This window comes from Euleptes europaea, chromosome 14, assembly GCF_029931775.1.
Source record: "Euleptes europaea isolate rEulEur1 chromosome 14, rEulEur1.hap1, whole genome shotgun sequence".
Classification (NCBI taxonomy): Eukaryota; Metazoa; Chordata; class Lepidosauria; order Squamata; family Sphaerodactylidae; genus Euleptes; species Euleptes europaea.
In genome coordinates this window covers 39,976,786-40,004,172 of record NC_079325.1, presented here as the reverse complement: position 1 = coordinate 40,004,172, position 27,387 = coordinate 39,976,786, and the positions used below count along the sequence as shown (strand labels likewise).

The 27,387-nt window shown below is 47.4% G+C and overlaps 1 protein-coding gene and 1 non-coding gene across 2 annotated transcripts in view; one reads left to right on the top strand and one right to left on the bottom strand.

Moving 5' to 3' along the window:
- MAPKAP1 (MAPK associated protein 1) overlaps nucleotides 1–27,387 on the top strand; it is a 408,697-nt gene that overhangs the window by 54,271 nt on the left and 327,039 nt on the right. The window lies entirely within an intron of this gene.
- Nucleotides 22,957–23,028, bottom strand: TRNAT-GGU (transfer RNA threonine (anticodon GGU)). Its single transcript has one exon. It is a non-coding gene; the product is annotated as a tRNA-Thr (tRNA).

Sequence of the window (27,387 nt, the reverse complement as noted above, 5' to 3'; positions counted from 1 at the left end):
AATTCCACTGAGTGAAGCCCCCACAGTTAACCAGTGATGAAGACCTTAGCTGGCCCATCACATCCGAGATCCTCATCTCGGTCCCATTGTTGAAGTTGCTTTTCCAGAACCCAGGCTGTTGTTTAGTCATATTTGTGCTGCGTCATCTGCAGCATGTACAGAGCTGATTTTTTTAAAAAAAATTAAAAATATAATGCCTCCACATCTGTTAATAAAAACAGTTGTGTTACTTTTACTGACATAATATGATTTACAGCCAGACTAGCAAGATTAATTTGTCTTTTGGTAAAAATTCAGCGTGTCATTTTTCTCCTCAGAATCATATTGTCATTAGACATAATCTTCCTATTGTAAGGGGAAACCTGAACGAATAAACTGTTGTGCTAGCCATTCGCTACCCTTTTTTATTGCTCTGTAATTCTCCTCTTCAGCAAAGGTCTTAAATAAATGAAAAACAAATGTTGTTAAATCTCAGGTAGAAAGTGCCAGCATTTGGGATTGTTTTTATTTTTTGTCCTGGTTTTCTGTGAAATGTGAAAGTGGCGAACAGCTCAAGCTGAAGGATTTGGTGCCAGCAAATCCTTGTCGAGACAGCGGGCACCTTGGGTTCAGTCTTGGCATAGCCATGCTGGCTGTGACATCACGCTGGTAGGGTAGACAGACGCACCGTTCTAAATGTTCCAGGTCAGAGCATGAAAGCGCAGTGGTGATTTGGTTTAAAATTCATGTGTTTGGGAGCTGAACTTGGAAGAGGTGATGGGGAGAGTAGCTGGACTGTTGTTGCTTCACAACACAGGTCAGTCATCTAGAATGTGTCATGTTAAATATCCCGCATGCACAAAGCTAGCACATCCTCTCCCCAGTCTTCTAGGGCCACCAGAATCTGCTTCAAAGCTCAGATCGGGTTCTGGAGCCAGATTTGCATCAGATGAAGGCCTCTGGGAATGTACAGGGTGTCTTTCCCCTTATTGTAGAGCTGGAAGCATGGCTTTCAGGCAGCTGAGCTTCCCAGTATCTCTTATTTTACTAATGAAGGGGTTGTTGTTTTATATTATCTCTTGCTTCTGCTCGTCTGTATTTTTCTGCTGTTTCTTTTCATCGTGAAATGGATGTGTATAATTAGGTGTCCGTCTTTTTTAGTAGGCCTTGTTACATTTGCAAAAGATGTATAATTCTCTCTTCCTTTGCCTTAATGCTGGAACTGTCTTGCTATTTATTGCTTTTTAAGATTATATATAAATAAATATAGATATAGATATGCAAAAGAAAAACTTGAAAAAGGCTTTTTAGAAAAAAGAAGAAACTTTCTATTATATTTATCTGTCTTGAGGCAATAAATCTGTTTTCTGCAGATTAAATACCGACTTCTCCTTTAGAAAGCGTTGTTTTCTCGAACCTCTTATCAGGCGGCACTTGGCACTAATCACACCTAAGGAAACTTGTAATTTTCCTCAAGGAGGTGACACTGACAGAATTAAAAATGAAGGGGCCCCCTGAAAAGCCAGTTCATTACAAATTAACAGTGGTCCTAGGAAAACAGTGGGCTAAGGCGTGTCAACCAGTGATATGGGAGAGAAACCCAGTATTTTAAACTGTCAGAGCCCGGGAGCAAAGCTAGCCTTGGAACAAATTAATCACATATTGTCAACGCAAAGTTGCATCAAATTAACACATCGGATTCCAGCATATTAATGTGAGAACGCTTTCACCTGATTATTACTGCAAGCCATTGCCACTCTCCCGGCTGCAAAGATATAATTAAATTGCTAAATAGAAAGTGCATATAATATCTCGGCGTGCATTTAGGATGCAGGAGCTGAAAAGATCACAGCCCGGTAAGTGACAGATTCCATTTGTAGGGTGAAAAACTTTATTCCCTCCCCCCTACTCTTCCCCCCTCCTCATGCCTCCCTCTCTCCCCTCTCCCCCCCCCCATTTACTTAGGAGTAGTAGAGTATGAAATGAGAAAAAGTTAGTTATGTTGTTCACAGTTCTCTCTCTCTGTCTCTCTGTGCAACTTAGGTGAAATACCGGTTTAATTTAACTGATTTGCTAGGCTGAACCTGCGTGGCCATAATTGCCTCGCCCCGTCTTTTGATTTGCCTTGGCAAACAAAATAAAAAAAGACACCAATGTGTCGCGGCTGAATTTTAAGAAAGCATCACAGGCAGGGTATCTTCTCCCCCAGCCTCAAGCCCCCCTTGCGGCTCGCCTGCTCTACTTGCTCCAGGAATATTTCCTGGGAGGCTCTCCGGTCCGTATTTAAGAGTTGGGATTTCACAGTGAAGAAATCGGGCCTGGTGTTACACAGAGGGAGGGAGAGAATTTTGTTTCTGGCTAGTGCGTTGCTGTTTTGAGGTCTGTGCTCAAAGAAGATCCGGTTCTTCTAGGGAGGTTTGAGAATTCAAGCCAAATTGAGAAGTGGACCCGGCTGGCATAATCCTTTCCATACTTAACACATTCTGGTGTTTTATGTTGCTGTTTGCTTTTATGATTCACTAATTAGATTCCCCCTGCCTTCTGCACAACCTTGGCTCTTCCTCAGGAGGGGGAGGAGGTACACTGTCTACCCTCCGTGGTGCCTTTGTGTGGGGGGGGGGGGTTGCTGGGCTACCCCATTATCAATACCCAGCGTTCCCTGTAGCGAATGTGCAAGGTTGGAATTGTCGGCTGGGCACCTTTAAACATGCTGTTCCCAGAACTGCAGTCCACTCGGGGAGACACGGGTATACACGGCATAGAATGAGGAGGTGCTCTGAGTTCTGCTCTAAATAGGCCGAGTCTCTGTATCCATATTGTGATTGTGCACTGTGGATTATGATGTAACCGTTCTGCATTTTGGGGGCAGCTGATCAAAGTGGGTTTCCCCCCACCAATTATGTAGCTGCATGCCATGTAGATGCCTCTAGCAAGAGGCACATTCAAATTGTGTTGGCCGTGAATGCAGAGGAAACCACAGGATAAGGCTGCTGCAGTTGTCTTGTTTGTGGGCTTCCTAGAGGCACCTGGTTGGCCACTGCTTGAACAGGCTGCTGGACTCGATGGATCGTGGTCTCATCCAGCATGGCCTTTCTTATGTTGTGTTCTTACGCAGAAATGACCATGGTCTTCCCATTTTAGCTTTAAATCCACACTCCGTTGTTTGCTCAAGTTTCTCTTCTCCACCCTGCTCTCCTTCTCTCTCCTCCTGCCATTGCTGACCCCGGAGACAGGGTTGGAGGTTTGTTGGTAAGCAGCTGCTCTGGGGCCTTTGTTTTCCTACCATGCTGGTGATCCCTCACTTGCCCTTATGCTGTCTGAAATGCTTGATGTGAGGCCTCCAGCTGGGTGACCGAAGAGTGAGCAGGATGGACTTGATAGGCTCCAGGTTCCTTTGGTTTCAGGTAGCCCACTCAAGGTTGACTCAGCCTTCCATCCTTCGGAGGTCGGTACAATGAGTACCCAGCTTGCTGGGAGTAAAGGGAAGATGACTGAGGAAGGCACTGGCAAACCACCCTGTAAACAAAGTCTGCCTAGGAAATGTCGGGATGTGACATCACCCCATGGGTCAGGAATGACCCGGTGCTTGCACAGGGGACCTTTACTTTTTTTTTTTTAAGTGTCCTTAGTTACCGCCTTGTGTTAACCTCATATCTGCACTATAAGGGGACTGTGCTCTTTGTTTTAAGGGTAGCGTTGCTTGAGCTCCTTTGGGAAACCTGTTGCCGTTTCCATTCCTGGCTTTCTTAGCCGCAGCCGGCCACTCGGCCTTGTTCAGGCAAAGCCCATCTCTCAAAGTGAAAGGAGCGGATTCAGCGGTGGGTTGCACAAAAAGTGAAGAAAAGCCTCACTCCCAGAGGATGATTCATTGGCACCCGGTGCTCCTGGCAACCGAGCAGCAGGTAATGTATAATTCTGACACGGGAACACTTTTCCAGAGCAGTTGTGGCACAGAAAGCTGGGGTCAGCAGAGTCTAGCCCAGAGGGGCTTCCGTGCCTTTGATAGGTGTGGAAGCAAAGGAAGCATTTTCCCACCTCCTGTTCATTTGCACATTTTGTGCATTTTGGCTCTTTCCAATGGAATGTGTGATGCCTGTTCAAACCTCCCCCTCCTGACGTGGATATTTTCAAATGTGTCTACATCCTCTACCTTTATTCCTCCACTCCTTGTTTTTCTTAATAATATAACCATCTCTTCATTATTATTAGTTGTTTATTAATACATGCACAAATTGGTTGCTATAGCATAGCAAACAGGATAAGAATCATCCATAAAACAACTAGCAACGACTTCTTTTGCTAAGCATGTAATTTAATTTTTAAAAAATTTCATATCTTTCTTTTCTCCTGATCAACGGGGCTCAAAGTGGCTTGCATCATTAAAATCAGCTAAAATCTTACTTTGCAAAAATACAGTGCTGATAACAAGATGAGAGCAAGCCATTTTACCCCATCATAGAAACTGTCCTCCAGTCACAAGCTATCGAAAGCACGGCAGACAAGCTCTGCCTTACAGAACCCCCAAAATCTCTGCAAGGTTGGGACCTCCCTTACCTCCTCAGGAAGCCCATCCCATAAAGCCGGAGCAGGTACTGAGAAAGTCCAACCTGGAACAGTTCTTCCTAACCTGAGTGGAGGAACTGTTGCTAATCCCTGGTCTGATAACTGGAACTGTCTTGTGAGTGTCAGTGGATGGAGGCAGGCCTTGCAGGTTCGAGAGTCCCAGGTTGCAAAAGCTGTATTTATTGCATTTCTCTCCTTGGAACTCAAAGTTTGATGTGCCTGAGGTTTCCAAGTCTTTTCACCCTAACACTGACCACACCCAGGCCTACTTAGCTTCAGCAAAGTTGCTGCATTGTTTGCCCTCTAGCCATACCCTTGGACCTGTAGAATCATTAGGGGTTTACAGGGAGCCAGTAGTGCTTTTAAAACCCAGTTAACTTCTGGGGCTTATTCGAGTGGGAGCATTTGTCTTCCTAATATGATCTAATCTGCTGCCCTACTCTGACACTGTGCCTCAGAGATTCTTGGGGTTATGGGGGTCAACAGCTGAAGACCTTTGGAGCCCCGTTTCATGTGGAACGGAACAGCTGCTTTTATTTGTTTGTTTTTAATTATATCCCACTAGGGGTGAAAAGCAGTTTACCCAACACACATAAATACCGTTTCACAAACAGCTACAACAAAAAATTCAGTACAACTGCAGGGCTGGTCTAGGATCCAGTGGCTGCAAGCAAAGAGGCCCTCTGTCTCTTCCCTTTCAGCTCCCACCAGAAGGCTCACACCTTTGGCCACGCTCAGGCTTTACTATCTGGAACAGGAAGGAAACCAGAAGCTCAGCATTGATGTTCTACAGCCGGCGTCCACATTCCCAAGATTACCATGTCTTGTGTGGACTTGGCAGCCATCGCTGAGGCTAATCTGTTGGGGTTTGCTCTTCTTGCTTTTTCTTCTTCTTGCAGCTGCCTTTGGAAGTGATTGGAGGAGTCAGGTGGTGTGGAATATGGCTGAAGGCCTAATGGCAACAGGCGGCCATGAGAATGCGACACTGGTGCTCTCACATCTGTGGTGTCTTCCAGGTGCTGTTCAAAAGTGATAGTTTTAATCTATGGCACCTTGGATGCTTTGGCCCAGCACGCCGTAGAGACTGCCTCCTTCCACAAGGCCCAGTTCAGTCTCTAAGATTCCGTTAACAATACCATCTGTTAAGTATGGACTGCAGAGCAAGGTATTCTAGTGTTTCTTCCTCCACATCGTTGTGAAATTTCCTCCCTGTAGAGACACTGAAAGATTAGAAGCAGGGCATTGCAGAGCTGACCAATCATTTGATGTTTATTCCTAGCATCTGGAACTCTGAGATACATTGCTCTTGTTCATGGAGGCTCTGTTTTGCTATGGAGACTCATAGACCTTGATAGTCCATAAAATTGTCTGGTCATTTTATAAAGCCATCTAATGTATTATCAGATCTATGGATTAACCCTACATTGCTTTAAAAAAGCAGTTTCTTCTGGCTTTTCTAAACCTACCGCCAATCAACTCCCTAGTGAGAGGAGGAAGATACTTTCTCCCTGCCTTTCCTGTATTGTTCGTACATTTTCTTTGATATTTCAGAAGTTTATTGAGCTTGTGCCATTTGTATTTTTTCTTAAACCCAAATAATTTCATACATTATTTTGGAATCTTGTGAATAATATGCCAGATCTCATTAAATATTTCTGCATTGTTCTCATAAATAGTCAGAGGAATTGGGGTGGGGGTTGCAGTACGCAGAGGTTGTAGAAAACCGAAGGGAGACAAGAGGCCATTTCTAATGAGGTATAGAATATAATTTTAATGAACATGCAGTTTGCAGTGGATACTGATGAAGTGAAAAGGAAAAAATTCCAAAGCAGTGGTCATTTAATTATAACACGTTTAATTAGAATAAAAAATTTAAAAATGCAATTTTATGTGACAGTCTAGTTTATCTTCTGCTTGAATCATATTGCATTTTATTCAATTTAATTGATTTTAAGCTTGGTCTAATGTCATTATCCTTCACTTAATTATAAATTGTTCAAAATGAAAAACGTGTTCCTAAGTCAATATTCCAAATGACCAAAGAAGGGGTTGAGTTGTTTTATTAGTGAAAGTATAAAATATGTGAAGATACATATGTATCATACAGAGGATGAGAATGTATATGTGTTGCAGCAAATTCAGGAAAATGTATTTTATATAGTACTTTAAAGAATGCACAATGTGCTCTGCAACCTATTCTCATATCCTTGTTTTAATTTTATAAACCATTATGATTTTTTTAAAAAGACTTGCTAATTTTCCCTGTCTTCAAGGTCTCTGGATGGGTCACAGCTTTGAAGCAAGTTTTAGCAAAGAGAGAAAATATCCAGACTCTCCCACTTCATCAGAGGAATGAAATGTGCCCTCAGTTGGCCACGAAGGACATGAAAAAATGATCAGGAATTATGCCAAAGAACAGTGGGTAGAATTTCAGGCTAGAATCTGGAAGACACAACTTAAAATCCCCACTTTACCATGGAAGCTTGCTAGGTGACCTTGGACTAGTCACACACTCTGAGCTTAATCTACCTCACAGAGTTGTTGTGAAGATAAAATGGAGGAGGGAAGAATGATATTGTCCGCTGCTTTGGGTCCCCATTGGGGAGAAAAGCTGGGCATAAATGAAGTAAATGTAAGAGGTACAGCCAGTGAAATTTATTATTTATTTACTTCATTTATATCTAGTGGGGACCCAAAGCAGCTTGTATCATTCTTTTCTCCACCATTTTATCTTCACAGCAAGCATTTGAGGGAGGTTAGGCTAAGAGTGTTTGACTGAACCAAGATCATCCAGCCAGCTTCCATGGAAGGGTAGGGATTTGAACTTGGGTCTCCTAGATCCTAATCCTGCACTCCTTGCAAATGTATGCAAGATAAGCGCTGCAACTATTTTATCTGTTTGTTTATTTATTTTAAAACATTTATTAGTTATCTTTCTTATGGACCTCAAGGTGGCTTACAATATAAATAAAATATGTAAAATAGAATACATAAAAATGCATAGAACTAAATTTTAAAATCACAATTTCGGACTGCTTTAATCAAATGCAGTCCTAAATAAAACTTCACAACAGCTGCAATTGGTAATACAAGTCATTTTAGACTTGCTAAGCAAATTTAGCGTTTGTTGTGTGACAGGAAAGGATTATCACCATTGAGACCTAACTGGAGAGTATCAAACTTCTTGATGAGATCTAATTGAGCAGTTTCACATTAGACTCTCCCTTGGAAGGTCTTTTGTTGAATAATGGTCACATTCAGGTCCTCAGTAAAGTTCCTGGCTGATTTGAATGTTCTCACATGGAATGATGCCGTTTCTGATGACAGATCTGTATCCATAGATTCTGCTGCTCAGTCAGTCTTGTTTGTCCTGTGTGGACAGCAGAAGGACACTGTTGGCATGTGATAGCGTACGTTACATGGGGGAAAGAAATGGTGAATGACCCCTCCCCCAGGCTGAAGCTGATAAGCCCTGTGATAGAGTTGCATAATGCAGATCAGTTGCGCTTTCACAGTGAAGCTATCCTGAGCAAGGGTAAAGCCCAGCAGCACGCACAAAGATTCTTGTACTTTTAAAAAACTAGCGACAGACCATAGAGTATTTCCACTCCTTTCTTACAGCACCTCCTGAGGATGTTTTAAGCTTTTAATTTTATTTATTGCATTTTTATACTGCCTTATCTTAATAGCCCAAGATGGTATACAAAGAAACCTGTTCATACATTAACACTGTAAGGCTGAGCAGTAAAATACCACAATAAAACCAGGGTATCTAACTATAAAAAGAGTGATGGCGAAAGCTACCTTTCCTCGGCCACTGAAAACAAGACCGACTTCTAAAAGAAAAGAAAAAAGGTCTGGCATCTGCTTAGAAATGTCGCCCGGGCTAATCTAGTGCAGCCTTCAAAGGGGAGGAAGTTTATACCTGGGGACTCCTGAAGAGATCACCTTCCCTCTCACCTCTACTTTCTGAACAGACAGAAGGTCTGTTCAGCATCCTACTCAGGCCTGTTCGATGGGGCTTGCTGCAAGGAAATTATTTTTAGGATTATAGGTAAAGGTAGTCCCCCCCATGCAAGCATGGGGTCATTACTGACCCAGGGGGTGACGTCACATCACAATGTTTACTAGGCAGACTATATTTTATGGGGTAGTCTACCAGTACCTTCCCCAATCATCTGCACTTTGCCCCCAGCAAGCTGGGTACCGTATATACTCGTGTATAAGCCGAGTTTTTCAGCCCCAAAAAAGGGCTGAAAAAGCCGAACTCGGCTTATACACGGGTCAATACGGTAGGGTAGGGGAGGAGGGAGGAGGGAGGAGGGAACTTACTGCCGCCGCCGCCGGTCCCACGCCGCTTCCTGCTGCCAAGAGCGGCCTGGGGCGGCCTCCTGCAGCTGCAGGGAGGCTGCCCCGGCCTCGCCGCCGCTGCTGCCGGCCGAGGGCGGCCTGGGGCGGCTGCCCCGGCCCTCGCCCGGCCTCGCCGCCGCTGCTGCCGGCCGAGGGCGGCCTGGGGCGGCTGCCCCGGCCCTCGCCCGGCCTCGCCGCCGCTGCTGCCGGCCGAGGGCGGCCTGGGGCGGCTGCCCCGGCCCTCGCCCGGCCTCGCCGCCGCTGCTGCCGGCCGGGGGCGGCTGCCCCGGCCCTCGCCCGGCCTCGCCGCCGCTGCTGCCGGCCTGGGGCGGCTGCAGGGAGGCTGCCCCGGCCCTTGCCTGGTTGTGTCGCCGCCGCCGCCAGGCCCGCGCCGCTTGCTGCCGGGAGCCCAGGTAAGCCTGCCGGTGGGGGGAGGGGTTATAAGCCGACCCTCGGCTTATACACGGGTGCCTAATTTTTCCCCATTTTTGGGGAGAAATTAGGCACCTCGGCTTATACGCGGGTCGGCTTATACACGGGTATATACGGTACTCATTTTATTGACCTCGGAAGGATGGAAAGTTGAGTCAACCTTGAGCCAGCTACCTGAAAACAACTTCTGTCGGGATCGAACTCAGAGCGTGAGTAGAGTTTTTGACTGCGATACTGCAGCTTACCACTCCACATGGCTCTTTTTAGGATTATACTGTCAACTTGTTTTGAAGGGCTGAGATCCCAGAGTGAAATCTCAGCACAAGTTTCTCAAGGCCTCTTCCATATTGTGAGAAATCAGTTAAGTAAAAATAACACATTATAAGGCCCATGCTAAAAATCCAGCAGATAAACGTTCTGATTTCTTAAGAATAAGAAATTTTTCAGATGTGTTTCTAACAGCAAAATGTCCTAGGCTGGTTATGTCTCTTGGTTGTGAAGGGAAAGAGGGAACCCCTTGAATCAGCCCTACAAATAAATAAAAATAAAAATCATAACATTGGGGGAATGGTGAAATAGGTTTAGAATAGGCAGCTTGCAGATTCTCTAAATAAATCAATAAACATGTCCAATCCAGAGGACTTTTTAAAACCACGTTTGGCAAATTTCAGAATCGAACAAATGTGTTGCTATTTGGCTTTCTACTTTGCTGACCTTTTTGATCATGTTTTTTCTGGACAGTTAAGGAAAAGTTAGAGGTATAACTTCCCAGGCATAGCCCTGGAAAGCAATTTTTCCACTCCTTGGGCCAAATAAGAGAGCTTAAACATCACATTTTTCAAACCCAGGCAGTGACAAACCTGCATCTTCGAATCATATGATAGATTGAACCCCGTTTTGGGAAATGCAGTAAAATGTTTTCCACCCAGAAAGTGGACAAGGGAAAATCAGTTAGCTTGGTGGTGCTGTGTCATCAAGCAAGTGAGTTGAGACAGAATTCCACTCACAAAAATAGAGGCCCCAATTCTGCATCCTGTGCACATGGAGAGCACAGTGCAGAGTAGTCCCCACAGGACCCCAGTATAAGCCTCCCTTCCGCTTTGCACAGTGTATTTTTCCTGGTCGAAGCGCATTGAGAGTCTGGTAGGCCAGAGGGGTCTAGCCAAGGTTGTCTCCCCGGCGCTTGCCCTTCCCCAGGTTCCTCATGTGCCAGCTCTTTCCAGCAGAAGCAGGAATAGACCAGTGTGTCTGCGAGCAGGACCAGGATGGTTAACCGTAAGATGTGAGAGGGAAGATCTCAGCTGGGCGTGAACAGTCTCCTCAAGTGCATGTTCAGCCATGCTTCACAGGTGGACACTTTACTCTCTTTTCTGTGGCTGTCAAGTAAACTGGTTATCAATATTGCACTGTTTTAAGGGCTTATTGTATGTTACGTTTTGCCAGGTTTATCATTTGCTGCAGAGGAAGTACATCTCCATGAACACATCATTCAATACAAGGGCCAACACAGGAAGGCATTGTGTATATTGCCTGCTCTGTCTGTGTACCCACAGCAGAAAAGAGTGAAACTGTTCATCATACAAAAATGTTATATTGTATTGCGTTTATACATTGCCTTTCCTCTGTGGGACTCAAGGCAGCATATATGGGGTTTTTGGGCAGTGTCCCCTCCACTGGCCGGATCTAGACATGTTTCAGGCCATGCCCTGGGAACAGTATGCAGTTTGTAGTGTAGCAGGCATGAATGCATAATTTCAAGAGCCAAGTCCTAGAAGCAGATGGAGGGAAAGGAAGCTCAGATGACTTATTCCTCTTCCCGCACTTCAGATCTTACCCAAAGCGGGAAGATGTACATTCTGCTCCCCTGTTGGGACAATATGAATCTCTTACAGGGGATATGCTGGACCTACTTGGCTGGCAATCTTTGTGCAAGCTGGTAGATGAGCCAGGAAGCAGTCAAGCAGATTCACAGAGCTGGGGAATCTGAAAGCTCAGTCAGAATGAGTTACCTGTCCAGAGACAACAGCTTTAGAAGCCTAGGCAGAGTTCTGTTGGCCTGTCACCTGAGCCTCACTGAGCTGGTAACTGCAATGCCACCCTCTGGCCAGTTGCAGTGGTGGTACTGACATGCATCAGAGATCAGGACTAGTAAGTTCCTGCACTGGGAAGCTTCCATAATGGTACAGGAAGGCTGGGAGTCAAACATCCTAGACTGCTAGTGTCCACCAGCTGTGTATGGCAGTCCAGTAGGAGCTTGGTAAACCTTTTTAGGGTTTTCTGATGCTTGCAGGCTTAGCCAGTGCTTGATGTGAAGTGTACGTGCCCTGGAATTTTCTGCAGACGCTGAAGTTTGATGGCAGATGACTCATTGTAGGAAAGTATTTCCTGAAGGTAGAAAGTTTTGAAAAGAATCGCACTGAGATCTGGCAGTAGTAGACAGAGGAGTTGGAAAGCGCCCACATAGGCTACAGTTCAAGATTAGTGAGCCGCATTCAAGCTAGCAGGTTGCAAGCTGTGCAGGCCTGTGCTGTGTAAGTTATGTTGGCAAAGGTTTGTTGTCTTGTGCTGTCCTTTAAACCGTATTGTTTGTCCTGTTTTTCATCAAGTGCCCACGTGATATGTATAGTACAGAAACAGTAGCATGGTTCAAATCTCATTTCAAACCTTGGCTTTGTCATATGTGGACGAGCCTGGGAGGTCCTTAGGCTCATATGCTGCCTCCTCCCCTGCGCATGAAATAAAGATTTCTGCTTGGGTCTGACCTCAATCTACAGTTATCCCTCTTCTGGATTTCCTATCGTTATTAAGCCAGAGGTTGAAATCACGGCACGTAGGGCAGAGAAGGGACCATGGTTTTGGTTTGGACACAGTGATGCACTATAGTTGGTTGGGGAACTGGAAGCCTTTAGTTAGAGTGTTTCAGGGGGAAGGGGAGGGATGAGCTCATAAACCCAAGGATCTCTCCAGGCTTGTTCACGTAGCAACAGATCATGTAAGGTTTTGGATACGCCTGGAACACGATGATGTTAGCATTCAAACCATCTTGCTAGGTGTAATCTGAGGTAATGCAGATTAAAGTAGATAAAGGTCTCCTGTGCAAGCACTGGGTCATTCCTGACCCATGGGGTGATGCCACATCCCGACGTTTCCAAGGCAGATTTTGTTTTTATGGGGTGGTTTGCCAGTGCCTTCCCCAGTCATCTTCCCTTTACCCCCAGCAAGCCGGGTACTCATTTTACCGACCTCAGAAGGATGGAAGGCTGAGTCAACCTTGGGCCGGCTTCCTGAAACCAACTTCTGTTGGGATCGAACTCAGGTCGTGAGCAGAGCTTGGACTGCAGTACTGCAGCTTACCACTCTGCGCCATGGGGCTCTTAGATGACGTTTTAACAGGTTACAGACAGACATCCGCTCTCTGGGGATGATCACCTTTCTCACTGGGGCCAGTCGGGCTTCCCTCAGAAGGAAGCACACCTTGCAGAAGGCTTTCAGGTATTCAGCTGTTCGGCTGGGGCATGGAAGATATCCCTCCATCTAACATCACATGAGCGGGCTCAGGGGCTGACAACATTGTTCATCCCTCCAAGGGAAATGTGGGTTCCTAATTGTCCCTGTTCTTGGGTTTGACTGGATGCAGGCTGCCAGAGAGACAGATTCCTGTTCTGCTGTCCCCTCCCCCCTGCAGTTGTTTCATTAGAATTCTATCCCCACCAAAAAAAAACCTTTGTTGAATTTTAGCAAGTATCTGTGTTGTCCAGCGTTCTGTAGTCAACAAGTAGAGCTTCCAAGAAGGCCTTTGCTTGTTTAGTTCCCAACAGGGAGGAGTTGTGGATAATTGATAGAGCATCTGCTTTGCATGCACAGTGTCCCAGGTCCAACCCCCGGCATCTCCAGCTGATAGGATCTGGTAGTAGGTCAATACTAATAGCAGATGTGAAAGACTGCTGCTTTGTGACCCTGGAGAGCCGCTGCAAGTCAGAGTGGACAGTACTGACCTTGATAGATTAGGTGTAAGGTAGCTTCATGTGAACATGTGTTCAACATCTGGTACCCCAGAAATATGCTGCACCAAAATATGGATATTTTTTTAAAAATAAGCAGAAGTAACATCATAATTATTACTCGTTTTCTGCTATGAGCATAAACATTACGTGTCTCTTATCAGTGCAGAACATCAAAGAGGGACATCTAATACCTAATAAATCATCCAGGAGGTTTTATATAGCTACCATGGCCAGTAGTGGTGTCCTCTTCTCCACAGATTTGTCTAATCTGTTTTAAAGCCCTTCTGTGCTGATTGTCATTCTATGGATGCTGGGGATCTGGGTCTGACTGCTACAGCCAGGCTCTCTATGCTTCTGACACCATCCTTGGGACGTCTTTTTTTCCGACAATGATGTCTCGAAGCAGGTGGGGTCATCATCAGGGAACAGGATAGGACTGGGTAGATGTATCCATTCCCCATCTCCAGTATGTTGCTTGCCTTTGTGTGTAATTTCAGTTTTTCTCTCTGCTTCTGCACTTGGGACAAAGAAGAGTTTAAAAATGTGACACCGGGGGCAGGAAGAGTACTGTCTGGGGCTCATGGGCCACCAGACCTGCCCTGGCTGAGTTGTGGCCTGCTGTGTGGGTTGTAACTATTGTTGATAGTTGCCATCACAGTAGGTGCACGCAGGAAAAACAAAGACAGTCAGCTGAGCCAGGAATTGTAAGGCTTAGGTGCTTTGAATGTAGTGAATTACCATTGGTGAGCCGGTCAGATTGCTTGGGTAGGCAAAGACCTTCATTTGCTTAGAGGAAGCTTCTTGGCTTGTCCTTCTTAAGCCTTTAAATTTTTTTTTTTTTTTGCTTTCACCTTAGATTGTTGGCAACTTAACTGCTTCCTTTGTTATTCCCATCCTCTCCTCCAGGATCAGGGACCGTAATTAAAGCGAACATCTTTTGCGAGCAGCTGGAGTCAAATTCCAGCTGACTGCAGCACCTGCGAAGGCTCTACCTCTGCCTGAGGGGGCTGCGAGGTAGGATGCCTGCCACGGCTTGCGTGGCGACAGTGGGTGGAGGAGCACTTGGATTCGCCAGCGAGTTCGGGAGCGCTCGTGCCCTTCTGCAAGCTTCGCGTGGCAGCGGTGCCAGGGAAAATGCAGAGTGTCTGGTTTAGACTAATTAGAAGGATGATTTGTGAAAGGCAGGCTATTTATTTAATTAATCACGGTCACAAAGCTATAAAGCCCATATTTTAAAAATCCCTGTTAGTTTGCCATGTGGTTAATAGATTGTGGCGCATTAAAAAGTGACACGGTGATGTATTAAAAATGTTCCGGCAAAGGTTGGTGAATGTCCTCAAGGAACTTAAGCTGTCTGCTTTCTGGCAGCCGAGTAGCAAAATCTGGGGCCTGCTTTTAAACCTGGGATGTGTGCTCGAACATCTCTCTAGTGTGTTTTTTTTTTAAAACAGCATCTGTTCATTAAAGGATCTTGTGGCAGATTTCTAAACATGCATATAATGTTTATGGTGGATTGTTTGCTTTTTAATTATTGGGGAAACATTATTGTTGATGTATGCTTCTGTGTGTGTTTGTTTTTTTGCCCTGATGAAATTAGGATCTCTTACATGGGTATGTCATGTAAATATGGTATAGGGTTTAAAGTGTTGGACTTAGGGTCGGGGAAACCTGGAATTGAATCCCTGTTCATCCACTCATATCCATAAACTAGGCATGGTTTCTTAGCCCTAATGTAACTTGTCCAGTTCCTGTGAAGCTAAAGTTGGGATACCATATCTGCTGACTTGAGCCCCTTGGAGAGACAGCAGTATTATATAATGTGCAATTTAATGTGTAAAAAAATTGTCATGAGTAAATTATCCCTTTTCCCTTGTTGAAGGCAGAATAGGGTTTCCCTCAGTGAACCATCTACACAAATTAGAGACCACCTTCATGTCACTATTGAGCATGCATGTGAGATAGTTCCCTGCAACCTATCCCTCCAGGTCTTTATCCATGTTACACAGGGCTAGGATATGAATCCCCCCCCCCCCCCCGCAAGGTCCAGGCTCAGTTTAGGGCATAGCCATCATTAGATTTGGCTGATTTCCCCCCAGTTCTCTTATGCCTCTTCTCAAGCCACTTAATACAGGTTTAAGGGGGGGAAAGAGACAACAGCCAATGTAATTTACATATACACACCCTTAAAACAAGTATATCCCCACACACCCTCACCTAGTTAAATCACGAACATACACATATATACACACAACAAGGAATGTCTGAAATGTGTCTGCTTATGACCTTCCTGTGTGAATGCTGACAATCACAGGCAAGTATGTTTTGTCAGTGCTGGCAATCACCGGTATATGTCCCTCTTTGTCAAACACATGCCGGTGAATTCTAACCGTTTCTTTGGATTGACTTGTCAGTATTCTCTAGTACCTTTCTGAGGTTTCAGGCACTCAGATCTGCAGTGTGGCTGGAACGAGTAGAGGTATGTATGTGCACACACAGTTTGTGTATGTGTGTGGGTACTCAGGGGCACCCACAAATCCTTTTGTACGCATTGGTTATTGGATTGCTCAGGCTTGCCAAGGCCGTGGCTATTACACTTTTGCTTCCATTTTTCCCCATTGTTTGAGGAGTGTGCAGCTGAGGCTCAGGCTGAAGCGGCTAAGGAGAGCATCCTGCTCAGGGGGGGCTATTACTCTGCCTCATGTGGTATAATAATTAACTGGAGCATTAGAAGGAGAGTTGGGGGGGGCTCGGAATAAAACATGAGCATGTTAATGCAGCCCGGAGCTGATGTTGTAGTCATCATTGCAATGCAGATAAAGCATTTCTCATAAGCGCTGTTGCCTACTGGAGCTTCTGAAACATCTGGGCTTCTAATTGAAAAATAGTGTGGGGCGGCGGAAAGGGGGATGCCGCTAAGTGAAGGCAACAATTTAGAATACCAAAATGTAATGTGGGCTTTATTTACATTGAATTTAAATATTCATACTATGTTATGCTTTGCATAACAAGGAAATTACTGGGTTAAATTTTTATGAGTGGTGACAGCATAAATGAGATAAATTAAGTGAGAGTGTTAATGGGATCTTATGGTGCAACCCTGTGTACAAATCAGAGATAAACGGGAGAAATGCGGGCGGTGCTGTGTTTCACACGCACCCCAGTTCTTTGAGTGCCGCAACGTGGTGTGGCTGCTTTGGGCAACTTTTGCCCTTCGTCGTGGTAATGGCTAAACCGCATGCTGTAAGAGGACTGCACAGTTGCCGCAATAAATAGGTGTAGTAATTCAAGGTTCATGAGCTCAAAGCGCCACTTGCGGAGAGAGGTGGCCCACTGCATCTCTGCATGATTTGTGTGCCTTTTTCCAGTCAGGCTCCAGCAGGAGTACCTCAGTCTGCATCAGGTGAGATTAGATTACTTGTTCACTCCCAGTACAGAGGCATGGCTGAATTATCTTCCTCTCAGAGAAAGCGTCTGGTTGCTTCTCACCATGAATTCTTGATTCTGACATTGATCGCCCTTCTGATCAGGAAGCTGGTCTGGAACCAGTGACTCTGAGGTGGGTAATTTTTACGTCTGAAAGCGATCAAAGCAACAACTGGTATGGTTGAGGCATAACAATGCTACGATTTGCTGTTACATGAAATAGTAACCAGAAAAAAACACACATGAAAAAAATGCCCAGATGAAAATTGCACGCAGAAAAAAAAACCCACTGTCATAAATGCCCACACATAAAAATGCCCACATAGAAAATTTTTCGTATTCACCATATGCTCGGAAGCAAACAGGGTATTTGTTTAAAATGATGAGGACAACTGTAATGGAATTTCAAAGAAACTTCCAGCCCAATTCTGAGAGGGGGGGAGACTTGCGCTGCTGCTGTGAACAGTGCAGCAAGAGCACAGCTGAGGCGCCTCCTAAGGGGTTTGCTGCGCTGCGGCCAACTCCCCATAATTGGCTTTTGAAACAAAATAACAGTGAGTTGGATGCCTGCGTAGGTGCGCCGGAGCAGAGGGGGCTGAGCTGGGGACCAGGCTGCTGTGGAGGCAGGCAGACACCAGGAGGCTGCAGCGGGGAGAAGCGGGGAGGGACAGGGACTAGGCAAAGCACCTCATGGGGTGGGCATTTTCTACAACCACCAGGTCCGGAGGGAGGGCCTTGGAGGGTGAAAGAGGGGTGGGACAAGGCAGAGCAGGACGTAGGATGGATCTGTCCCCTCCCAGCCCCAAGGAAGTGCAGCAGAGGCTGGGGGAGGGGCAGGACAAGGCAAAGCAGGATGGTGGATGGCTCCGCCCCTACCCAGACCCGAGGGAATGCAGCAGAGGCTGGGAGAGGGGCGGGACAAGGTGAAGGAGGATGGCTTCACCCCCACCCAGATCCAAGGGAGTACAGCAGAGACCAAGACAGGGATGGGAGAGAGCTGGGGGTGGCTGGGTCAACCTGACCATCCACTAAGGGAGCATGGTAGTCCAACCCGCATGCAGCAGCAGCCATCAGGGGGAAGGGTCCACAACTGCACACCACTTGCCCATCCTGATCCCTCACCCCATGCTGTGGGCGTGACCCCCAAAAGCTTAGTTGCCCCTGAAACATCAGATGGCAAAGCGGGCTGGATGGAGGGTGGGGTGGAAGAGTGAGGGCCGGAGCCATAGGGGTGCAGGGAGAGTGGCATCTGTTGTACCTGAAATGAAACTTGAGTGGGAGTTCTCAGCCACAGTGTGTGTGGACTTTGCTCTCCCAGGTGGGTTTTTGTGCAAAGTCCCAGTGCTGTTGTGCTCTTGCCGTCACCATGAGTGCTGTACTGCTCGCGCTAAGTCACCAGGGCTGGGTGCTGATGGTCAGCATCCCGAGCCCCGCGTGCCTTATCTGCTGGAAGGTCTCTGTGTCAGGACTGGTGCTTGTGGAAACATGCAAAACAGGGCTGACGCTTCGCACAAAAAACCCACCTGGGAGAACAAAGTCCACACACTCTGTAGCTCTCCCGCTCAAGTTTCATTTCAGGTACAACAGATGCACAGGCAGGACCCGACGGGGCGTTAATGGCATGACAGGTAAGCTGGGCAATGCAACCCCAAACCACCTTTTTGCTCCCCTCCCCTCTCCTGGGGTCGGCAGCCCTCATGGGCAAGCACTGGTTGATCTTTCTCCTGGCGACGGCCTCTGGTTACCTTTGGGCTTTGGCCGGAATGGCACAAGGTGTTGCCAAGGGGCAGACACGAGCGGAGGGGATCTTGGGCGACCCATCCCACTCTCTGCGACCCCTGCCCCGACTGCGACTGCCTACCCACCACAGCTGGTGCCTTGAGCTGTCCCAAGGGTTTGCCCTCACCAGGGTGGGTGCCCCTCTGGCCGCCGAAGTTGCCATTGACACCCTACTGCTACCCCCGTAACTCCGGCCATCCCTCTTCCACCCCACCCTCCGCCTAGCCCACTTGCCATTTGGTGTTTCAGGAGCAACTAAGCATTTGGGGGTCATGCCTGCAGCTCGGGATGAAGGATCAGGACAGGCAAGTGGTGTGCAATTGTGGGCCCATCCTCCCAGTGGCTTTGGCTGCATGCGGGTTGGACTGCCATGCTCCCCTGGTTCATGGTCGAGGTGACCCATCAGCTCCCAGCTCTCTCCCACCCCTCTCTCAACCTCTGCTGCACTCCCTCAGAGCTGGGTGGGGGCAGAGCCATCCTCTGTCCTCCTTTGTCTTGTCCCTCCCCTCTTCCACCCTCCAAGGCCCTCCCTCTGGATCTGGTGGTTGTAGGGCATGCCCACCCCATGAGGTGCTTTGCCTAGTCCTGGCCCCTCCCCACTTCTCCCTGATGCAGCCTCCTGCTGCCCCCTGGTGTCTGCTTGCCTCAGTAGCAGCCTGGTCCCCGGCTCTGCCCTCTCTGCTCCGGAGCACCGCCCTCATCCAACTCACTGTTATTTTGTTTCAAAAGCCAATTTTGCGGAGCTGGCCACAGTGTAGCAAACCTCTTTGAAGGCGCCTCAGCTGTGCCTGTGGCACCTTCAAAGTGTCCATGGCCACAGCGCAAGTAGCCCCCTCTCAGGGTTGGGCTGGAATTTTCTTTTAAATTCAATTTCAGTTTTACTTGAAAGGTACTCATCATTTTAAACAAATGCCCTGTTTGCTTCCAACCAAATTGTGAATATGAACATTTTCCTATGTGAGTATTTTCCCATGTGGGCTTTTTTTCCGTGTGGGCATTTATGACAGTGGGGTTTTTCTGTGCACAGTTTTCATGTGCGTTTGTTTCATAGAACCCCATGAAACTATTGGTTTGCTATAAAACCAGCCACTCTCAAGAGAAGGTGAATTCCGCAGCGTCTGTGTATTGGGATTAAATGCTAGACTGGTTTGATGCAGAGACAGGTACTCCTACTGTAGGCTGGTTGGAAGTATCTGCGTGATTCATGCCGAGATGCGGCAGGCAGCCTCCTCTGTGGGTGTTATTTCTCAGCCTGGCTTGTATTTGCATCTGAATCATACCAATTTGCCTCCAATTTTATTTTGCAGTAAAGTGTCCATTTGCTCTCAGGAGTCAGTCTTCTAATGCAACTTCATTCACTGATGAATATCTGTCATCTCCCTGTATGGGGGTTAAAGCCTTTACTCCATCCCAGTGGCACATCAGAATCAATGACGTTTAACTTACTGCTGCTTTTATATAAAAGTAGCAGTCTACCCAACCAGGAGAAAATATAAACGGTTTTTCCTTTATTGGCATAGTTCAGATGTAATGACAGCCCAAGCTCAAAAGTAGCACCCATAGAGGAGGTTGCCCGCTGCATCTCTGCAGGATTTATAAGCATGGGTAAACCTAGACTCTGCCCCTGTATCTGCCACCATTTAATTTTATTTAAATGTTTCTATCTACCTTTTCCTCTGTCCATCATTGGGTGCTCTAGTTGTTTTATCTTTTAAAATATGAGAACACTTGTCTGTAAAAGTCATATATAAACATTACCGCCATCATCATTTTTAATATTGTTACTTCTGGCTCCCAAAGGTAGCTTGCAGCCAGATTAAAATAAATCTTACTAAAGCAAAACAAAACGCCTACTTCACCCTTTGTGGGGTGGAGTGGAAATCTTCAAGGAAGTACTGAGAAGTTTGGGTCAGGGGCAATCCCAGACTGTGACTGGGTGCTATAGGGCGAATCCTTGGGCTCTCCCTATTCCAGTGATGGCGAACCTTTTAGAGACCGAGTGCCCAAACTGCGACCCAAAACCCACTTATTTATCGCAAAGTGCCAACACAGCTAGAGTCCACATGGGGTTGCCAGGTCCCTCTTTGCCACCTGCGGGAGGTTTTTGGAGCGGAGCCTGAGGATGGTGGGGTTTGGGGAGGGACTTCAATGCCATAGAGTCCAATTGCCAAAGTGGCCATTTTCTCCAGGTGAACTGAAATAGCAGATCTCCTGCTATTACCTGGAGGTTGGCAACCCTGCATGGGTGGCCGAGCGGGGGAAGGAAAGCAGCTGGACCATAGCCCCCACCCATTCAGTCTGGTTCTTTTTCCAACTGTTCTTACGAATTAAAAAAGACTGTTATGTGGGGGGGGGCTGATGGTGGGGACAGCCCTCTGCACATGCTCAGAGGCACCTTCGGTTGTATGAACGAGCAGAGTGGAAACCAGAGCTAAGCGAAGGGCTTGGCTCCAGCACAAACGCCAGGCAGGCCCCCGTTCAGCCCTCACCGCCAACCCCCTGAGCTGCAGTCACCAACCAGCCCACCACAGACGGCTGCCCAGGCATCCCACTCCTGGTCCAGCCCAGTCCTGGCTCCACCTCTTCCAGTTCTCAGCAGAAGGCTTGTCATTGTCTTCACTTCCGTTCAGCCGGCGACTATGGAGAAGGCACTGGGAAGGAGTCCGGTGCTTCCCGGAGGAGCCAGGAAGGCACCGCTGGTCCCCAGCCTCCTCAGCCGGGGGAACGAACTCAGGCGAACTCTGTGCTGGGGCGATGGTGTGCGTGCCCACAGAGAGGGCTCTGAGTTCCACCTTTGGCACCAGTACCATAGGTTCGCCACCACTGCCCTATTCCATCTGCTTCCATTCAGTTAGTTACTTAGTTACTTCCACTTTCACTCCAACCATATTTTGCTGTTGCATCTGAACTAGCGAATTAGGGTTTTGCATGTGCTTGCAAATCAGGATTGCAAACCACTTAAAAAAAAACTACCTCAGACAAGTTTAGGAGAGATGGAATATAAATATTTTAATTAAATCAATGCAAATGTAAATGCCCGTGCACTTGGGGAGGGTGAGGAAGGAGCACGGAGCCCTCAGACTCATTCCTGTAGTGGGACCTGGGCTTCCAGCTCTGACTGAAGCTATTATGGGGAAGAATGTCCCCCCAACATAATGAAATGCAGGATGAGTTATCTACTTGCTTTTGCTTAATGGGCTAGTAAATATTTTCATCTTTTTTGCAATGAAATACATGTGCTCTTGTATTTATATAGGTTTTTAATATGGAATCAGTGTTAAGGTATTTACAGTCCTCTGCATGCCTGCCTTGTACAGTTAGGCTTTCTTCCAAGGAAGTATGCACAGGTTATCAGCCTTTGAAGACGAGCAGCTTTTATCAAGTAGGATAAAGTGGGGGGGGGGGGTTGAAGGAACAGTTTGTAGCACTCTGCGAGATTCAGGAGTCATTAATCTGTTTCGGGGATTATAGTGCCTCTATTTCTTTGTCTTCCTTACACTGGGAGCCAGGCAGATTTGTGTTTACTTCCATCTCCAGTTGTCTAACCCACGTCTATTCTGAGCCAGCTGTCTCTTTTCCTAGTAAAATAATTAAATTATTTAACTTTACTTCGGTATTTAACTGAGTTGTGTGGGAGGAGGAACAGATCTATTGCCACTTTTGATAAAGAGGATTTTCCAGTTACTGTGAAAATAGGTGAAAATTATAGGTAACTGTGCTAGGCCTGTCCTGACCTTGATGGCCCTGGCTAGCCTGATTTCATCAGATCTTGGAAACTAAGCAGGGCCAGCCCTTGTTAGTGCTTGGATGGGAGACCACCAAGGAAGTCCAGGGTTGCTACCCAGAGGTAGGTAATGACAAACTACTTTGGTTAGTCTCTTCCCTTGAAAACCCTACAGGGTCACCGTAAGTCGGCTACGACTTGATGGCACTTTGTACCACCACCATGCCAGTCTTAACCTGGGTACCCCAGGCTAGCCTGATCACTTCAGACCTCAGAAGATAGGCAGGGTCGGCCTTGATTAGTACTTGGATGAGAGACTACTGAGGAAGCCTAGGGTTGCTACACAGAGGCAGGCAATGATAAACCACCTTTGACTGTCTCTTGCTTTGAAAACCCCATGATCCCAGGGTTGCCGTGAGTCAACTGCAACCTGACTGCCTTCACAAAAATTAGTCTGTTGGAGGGGAGAATCCAGAAACAATAATAAATAACTTTTATTAGCACCCAAGAAGTATTGGGGAGTTGCAAGGGCTAAATGTCCTGGGTGTTTCCAGTGCATTGGGTGGGCAACAGTCAATGCATAATGCTGCCTTATACTGAAGCTGCCTTGGTCCATCAAAGTCAGTATTGTCTACTCAGACCAGCAACAGCTCTCCAGGGTCTCAGGCCTTTCACATCACCTACTTGCCTAGTCCTTTTAACTGGAGATTCCAGGGATTGAACCTGGGACCTTCTGCATACCAAGCAGATGCTCTACCACTGAGCCACAACCCCTGCCCAACCATTGGTTCTCACTGGTTGTGTACTGTCTGCTGGCTTTAACAGCTCCCTTTTCTGTCCCAGCTCCCGAGCTGCCCCCACTTCTTCTAGGAACTACTCCCAATGAAGCATCTTCTGGTTCAACTGGGCCAATGTCACTTCCATGTTTACGTTCAGGCTGTGTAACTGTTGTGTTTCTCCATGAGATGCCACAATCTACCAACTTGCTTTTGGAAAACACTGGAAGATCAGTACCAATTTTGGTAGACTCCCAGCCAATCTGAGCAGATTGGCAACCTTACCAAGACTGTGTTGGGATGCTCAGTCATTCTGGCTGAGCAATGTCTTGTTTCTTGTTTGGACTTTGTAAGTAGAGGAAGGGCTCATCCCTCCACCCATTTTGGCATCCCTTTAAATAGTTGAGAACAAGGGTGTCTGTCTGTTTGGTTGATTGGTTGTTTTACAGTCATGGGAGGAAGACAGGGAACCAGTTAGGTTTTCTAGGAGCAGGTGGGGGTTGCTTTGTGACCTCTGTAGGACCCCAGATGGCAAGTCACCAAGCCCCGTTTAAGCGCCAGTAGTTACTGGGGACCTGGATGCTTGCATCCCCGGTTGAAAACCCCTTTCTCCTCCCACTCCATTTCTGATCTGAAACTAGAACATGAAATGCTTCGTCTCTGCCCTCTAAAAGTGTGGGGAAGTCGTGCTGGGGTTGTGTGTTCTTTGCATTTAGGAAAGAAGAAAACACCCCCTGAACTCCATTTGTTTCTATTTTGTCTAATGTTTTACAGTGTTTGTTAGGAGGTGAGTCAATGACTTGAATTAATTCTAATTACTACAGAGACATATACTGATTGAGCAAATAAAGAAGTAAGCTCATTTGCACCAAGGCCATCTAATTAAATGCTAACTTTGGATAAGCTGGATGTGCTTGAAAGATTAATTTTTAGGAGGTTTTTATGACTCACTAAATAACGATTCAGTAAAATCTTTTGCATTATATATCATTAGGCCATCTAATCTTAAAGTGATATAACATTTAGTCACCGAACTCTATTGTATAGGAAGATGCAGTAAATTATTATTATTAACAAATTAATCATATTTTTTCTCCTCTTCAGGAAATGTGTGTACTTTATTTTGCTGCTACGCCAAGCATTAGAAAAAGTCTGCAGTGGTGAAGGAGTAAGTTGCCGTGCCACTGGGTTTTGGACAGTGGATAATTTGGCTTGACTTGCCCACTTTAGTGTGGGTTACTAGGGGCTAAGTATCCCAGCACGTTCAGAAGGAAATGTTATACACCGAGCAGTACATGTGATTTAATTCCCAAGGAGCACAGTCAACTGATGTTGAGTGTGAAATTCTTGAGAATTTCAATTTTCATCTAAGCTAAATATTGTGTTTCTGGCCCTTAGGGATGCAGAACTGTACTTGAAAGAGTGTGGGCCTCGGACATCAGAGAGGCGGCTGAATAAGATGTCCGGGGATTGCAGAGGAGGGGGGGGGGCTTCTCATAGCTTCTTACCCTTCCCCATAATGTCTTCAGTTGGTGAAAAGTGCCATCAAGGCACAGCTGACTTATGGCAACCCTGTAGGGTTGTCAAGGCAAGAGACATTCGGAGGTGGTTTGCCATTGCCTGTAACCAGAAAAAAATGTACACGAAAAATGCCCACACAGAATTTTTTTTTGTATTCACAGTATGTTTGGAAGCAAACAGGGTATTTGTTTAAAATGGTGAGTAAGTAAGGTAAAGGTAAAGGTCCCCTGTGCAAGCACCGGGTCATTCCTGACCCATGGGGTGACATCACATCCCGACGTTTCCAAGGCAGACTTTTGTTTGCGGGGTGGTTTACCAGTGCCTTCCCCAGTCATCTTCCCTTTACCCCAGCAAGCTGGGTACTCATTTGACCGACCTCGGAAGGATGGAAGGCTGAGTCAACCTTGAGCTGGCTACCTGAAACCAACTTCTGTCGGGATCGAACTCAGGTCGTGAGTAGAGCTTTTGACTGCAGTACGGCAGCTTACCACTCTGCGCCACGGGGCTCTTAAAATGGTGAGTATCTTTCCTTTTAAGTACAACTGTAATGGAATTTCAAAGAAACTTCCAGCCCAATCCTGAGAGGGGGGCTACTTGCGCTGCTGTGAATGGTTCAGCAAGAGCACAGCTGAGGCGCCTCCTAAGAAGTTTGCTGCTCTGCGGCCAGCTCCACAAAATCGGCATTTTAGACGAAATAACAGTGAGATGGCGTGGGTGTGCCGGAGCGGAGGGGGCGGAGCCGGGGACCTGGCTGCTGTGGAGGCAGGCAGACACCAGAGGGCAGCAGGAGGCCGCAGCAGGGAGAAGCGGGGAGGGGGTGGGACTAGGCAAAGCATCTCATGGGACGGGCGCGCCCTACAACCACCAGGTCCAGAGGGAGGGCGCTGTAGGGCGATGGAGGATGGCAAGGCAAAGGAGGATGGAGGGGTGGGAGAGAGTTGGAGGTGGGTCACCCCGACCACAAACCGGGGGAGCATGGCAGTCCAATCCACATGCAGCAGCACCCACTGGGAGGATGGGCCCACAACTGCACACCACTTGCCGGTCCTGATCCCTCATCCCGTGCTGTAGGCGTGACCCCCAAAACCTTAGTTGCCCCTGAAACATCAGATGGTAAAGCAGGCTGGGTGTAGGGTGGGGTGGAAGAAGGAAGGCTGGAGCCACAGGGTAGCAGTAGGGTATCAATGGCAACTTTGGTGGCCTAAGGGGCGCCCGCCCTGGCAAGGGTGAACCCTCTAGACAGGTCGAGGCACCAGCTGTGGTTGGCAGTCACAGCTGCTGCAGAGGTCACAGAGCAGGAGTCACCCAGGATCCCCTCCGCTAATGTCTGCCCCTCGGCGACACCTTGTGCCATTCCGGGCAAAGCCTCAAGGTAACCAGAGGCCGTCGCCAGGAGAGAGACCAACCAGTGCTTGCCCATGAGGGCTGCCGACCCCGTGAGTTGGGGGAGCAAAAAGGTGGTTTGAGAGAACTGTCATGCCATTGACACCCTTTCGGGTCCTGCCAGTGCGTTCTGTTGTACCTGAAATGGAACTTGAGCAGGAGAACTCAGCTACAGAGTGTGTGGACTTTGCCCTCCCAGGTGGGTTTTTGTGCAAAGTGTCAGCCCTGTTTTGCATGGTGCTCTCCCTGTGCTGTTGCCGGCACCATAAGCACCAGTCCTGACACAGAGACCTTCCAGCAGATAAGGCATGCAGGGCTGGGGATGCTGACCGTCAGCTCCCAGCCGTGGGGACTTAGCTCAAACAGTGCGGCACTCATGGTGGCGGCAAGAGCACAACAGGGCTGGCACTTTGCTCTCCCAGGTGGGTTTTTGCCCCACTCCTCTCCCAGCCTCTGCTGCACTCCCTCGGGACTGGGTGGGGGCAGAGCCATCCTCTGCCCTCCATTGCCTTAGTCTCACCCCTCTTGTGCCCTCCAGGGCTCTTCCTCTGGACCTGGTGGTTGTAGGGCGTGCCCACCCGATGGAATGCTTTGTCTAGTCCTGGCCCCTCCCGCTTCTCCCTGCTGCGGCCTCCTGCTGCCCTCTGGTGTCTGCCTTCCTCCAGGGCAGCCCGGTCCCCAGATCCGCCCCCTCCATTCTGGCACACCCACGCTGGCGTCCATCTCACTGTTATTTCGTTTAAAACGCCGATTTTGCGGATCTGGCCACAGCACAGCAAATCTCTTCGGAGGCGCCTCAGCTGTGCTCTTGCTGCACCATCCACAGCCGCGGCGCAAGTAGCCCCCCTCTCAGGATTGGGCTGGAAGTTTCTTTGAAATTCCATTACAATTGTACTTAAAAGGAAAGATACTCATCATTTTAAACAAATACCCTGTTTGCTTTGAAACATACTGTGAATATGAAAAATTTCCATGTGGGCATTTATGACTGGGTTTTTTTCCTGTGCACAATTTTCATGTGGTCATTTTTCATGTGCTGTTTTTTTTCATAGAACTGCCACTGCCTGCCTCCGCCTGGACTGAGAGAGTTCTGAGGGAACTGTGACTGGTCCATGGGGAGGAGTGGGGAATTGAACCCAATTCTCCAGAGTAGAGTCCACCGCTCTTAACCACTATGCCACGCTGGCTCTGTAGGCCATTACGTTCAGATTATTGGCCCACTGGCTGCAGTATTGTCTACCCTTGACTGGCAGCAGCTCTCCTGGGTATCAGGCAGAGAAGTTCATTTCCTAACACCTGTTATCTGATTTCAGGAGAGGACAGGGATTGAATGTGGAGCCTTCTGCATGCAAAGTATGTGCTGTTCTTACCTCCCCCCGCCAAGACAAAATAAGTACACAAATTTACCTGCAACAGGGCCCAGAAAATCAGGACTGTCCCCAGTAAATAAGGT